Source organism: Telopea speciosissima, chromosome 11 (assembly GCF_018873765.1).
Source record: "Telopea speciosissima isolate NSW1024214 ecotype Mountain lineage chromosome 11, Tspe_v1, whole genome shotgun sequence".
NCBI classification, from domain to species: Eukaryota; Viridiplantae; Streptophyta; class Magnoliopsida; order Proteales; family Proteaceae; genus Telopea; species Telopea speciosissima.
In genome coordinates, this window is record NC_057926.1 from 50,522,880 (window position 1) to 50,526,544 (window position 3,665).

Consider the following 3,665-nt stretch of genomic DNA (forward strand, 5'->3'; position numbering starts at 1 on the left):
GCCAAAACTCCCAATGCATAACCACATCGATAAGGACCCATTAGGTCAAGAGACCGATTGTATACTACAGATGAGAATTTCGTTCTAAATAAACTTACTATAACGCACATTTGAAATGTTCGTACGATTTGGTTGAATGTATACATAGTATGTACACTTATATTTGTGCCCTTAAATCTCCATTCCTAGATACACACATTGCAACGATTATATGAATGGGGTGTCTAGTCCCACTCCTAGTCGTGAACAAGTTTAGGTTAAATTCCAAGGACAATCAAAAAACATAATTAAACTATACAAATTAATTTATTTAATTTATACAAATATGGATTTTTATTAGTTCAGATACAAATATAGCTTTTATGGACACATATAAGCAAACAATGGCGAGACGGCCATGGTCTATACCATAGTTGGAAAACCAGGTTTTTTGATTCGGTTTGTCTTCCAAAAAAACCTGGTGACTTGGTCTTGTCAAATCCAATCAAGGTGAGTCACATTTTTTCTTATTTTTTTAATACAAAAAATATGTACAAATTAGTAAAAAATCAGAAAATACCAAAAAAAAAAAAAAAAAAAAAAAAAACGAAATCACATATCAATGCATTTTGAGTTAATACCATAAAACAAGAGAACAGAGACAAGGATTTGAGGGTTTCTTACCAAGTCTCGTCATTTTGTACACTGATCTAGTCTACAAGATATTTGGTTAAGTTTTCAAAAATTTTGACTCAACTTGGACGACTTGGCCCAATCCAAACCCGGTTTTCCAACTATGGTCTATACTTGTTGTGAGGCAATTTTGAACATTAATTATGTGACTATTCTTTTTCAAATAAAATTAGAATAAATATGTGAAAGAAGATATGCGGCATGCATTGGAGGCCATATAAGCAAAGTTGCACCACGGGAGGTTCACTCCAATCTCAATCAATTCTTAAAACCAAGGTTCTAAAACTCGGGTTTTGACTAGGGTGACTAGCCAGAAATCGTGTTTGTCTTGGTTTGGACCATATATCGGTAGAAACCTGGGACTTTCTTCAGGCTAACTCGAACCCTGGTTTCGAGGCCCAGAAGTTATTTTTTTGCCTTGATTCTTGTTGTGCTACCTATTTTGACATTTTAAACCCAATCCATGCATTAGTTTCACATAGAGAACACTAAAAATATTATTGGTGGTTTTGATCCAAGTTTGATACTGTATATTGTTCTTGGATATGGTATCGAATAAAGTTTGACTGGAACATAACTCCTTTAATATAAATCAGATTTAAGTAATCTTGGACTTGATAGCTTTCTAACAAGTTTAAGATTGCTTAAATCTGATTTATATTGAAGGAATTATGTACCAGTCAAACTTAATTTGGTATGCACGAATGCTGTCACAGTCGCTCTGAATGAGAATATTTTTTTGGACATCAAAACAAATGAATATTTTACCGCACTTTTGGTTTTTAGCAATGTTTTACCAGATTAAAATTTATGAAATTTTTAGATTTGAGAAAAACCTTAGCATTAGAAAGTTGAAATTTGCACCTATCGGCGAAAATCCAGTTTTTGTTTTTGAATTGGAGGATTGACTTTTTTTCCTTTTGGAATTTGATTTTTTAACTATTTTTATTAGATTCAAATAGGGGGGGTATTTGCTTATTTATGGATAATATCTTAAGTAAATGACATACAATTACAAAATCATTTACTTAATGATATTAGACATAACTAAGTGTTTGTCCAGTTTCTACATAAATACCTGTTTGTCCTAGTTTTGAGCCAAGTGTCCCCAAATTTCGATGGGCATAAGTGTCGAAATTATCGAAATATGATCGAAACCAATCGAAACCATAGAAACCCGGTTGAATCCATGAATTTTATAAAGTCCCCCTTCAACTCGTCTTGGAAACCTGTAAAACCGAGTTAAGTCAATGGTTTCGACAGGTTTCGATCGAGTTTATCTTCCATGCTTAAAACAAGGAGGAAAGTTGAGGTGCAAGGTTAGCTACAAAGAAAGTGAGTAATTAAGGACTTCATAAGATTTCTCTCTACTACAAAAACATTACACTGAAGAGCTAAAAGGAGAGAAGTGAGAAAATGTATTACGCACTAAAATGTTCGTCGTGTGGGAAAAGCACATGGGCTGGATGCCGGAGGCATGTCGCCTCTGTTTATCGGTAGATCCCTGAAGGACAACGTGATACGTGTAAGATAATCTTAAAAAATAAAATAAGAAAAGATAAAATAAAATAATTCCTTTCGTCGGTCGAATCAAAGGGTTAGATCTCATGACAGAAGAGATTCTCTCTTCTTTGGTCCTATTTTTTTTTTTAAAAAAAAATTTGAAAAGAGAAAGAAAAACACGTGTCATCTTCCTCCCAGGGCCAATAAGGGTCAACCTGGCCCAACCCTGAGGGCAAGTTAGGGTTGGATTTTTCCGACCTTGAGTCAGGTGGGGTTGAGCCTGAGCCCAACTAAGGGGTTCATAGAATTACCAAAATAATTGAAAAAATTACTTGTACAACCCATGTACTATTGCCTGATTGCTTAATATATCAACCTTTTCAAACAATCATTTGACTGACCCTAAAACCTTACGATGTTAGTCTACTGGTAATCTTTACCAAAAATAGGTTCGTCTACATTTAGTGGTAGAATGGAAAAATCTACCTGCACCGAGCCACATATCTCTTTCGCCCGTCAATCATCAAAGACTTTGATTTTTGTAGCTTTACCAACAAAAAAACTTTGATTTTTGTAGTCTTCGTAGCTATCACCGAGTGGGAAACGGTGAAAAGTATGACTTCGAAGAAAAGTATCTTTGTGGATGAAATAAATGTGTAAACCAACTGACTAGCACATTTTCGAAGGAAGAGATATCTTTTTTTTAATAAAATAAATGTGTAATCTAGCTGTCAATTTTTAAAGCTGCATATCCATCTCTCTCTCTCTCTCTCTCTCTCTCTCACTCTCAGACACTCACTTATGTGTTGGGCTGTGTGCCCATGCGCTCCAGACCATCGGATGGTGCATTACACGTTGTGTCACGCTATAGAGGACCCAAAACCGTCAATGTGGCGTGAGAGTGTTTTAGTGTATTTAAACAACAGAATCAAGCATACATAGTGAGGTAGTACCAATAATAAAAACAAGAGAGTTGCTTTCGTAGCATGGTGTTAAGAATCAGTATTGGATTGACTGAATCAACAGGCCTATACGGATTTCTGGCTTATCTTGGGTTGGGATTGTTATTGGCCTCTAGATTAGATATTGATTTCGATTCGATCCGAATCACATCTCTTTAAAAACTTGTAGATCGATATCGGTGATTCAAATTGATATGGCTGATACAGACCTGCCTGACCGATATTGGACAATCCGAGCCAATATGGTGTTTGATCCCAAAAAGTGATATTTGCAAGCCTTACAGGCTGATTCCTCACCAATATGGACCAATTTGGATTGGTATCAGATCAATATCGACATACACTGAGGAGAATCAGGTCCGAGAGATAAACACATAGGACTGCTGAGGTAGGCATGATCCCGGACATATATAGTTCTTTTTCCCGATTTTTCCACGATACATTGGAAATGTGGTTTTTTTACATTCCACTTAGTTTTCCTACTATAAAGCTCCCACTACTCTTCAGTCGCAATAGATAACCACAAAC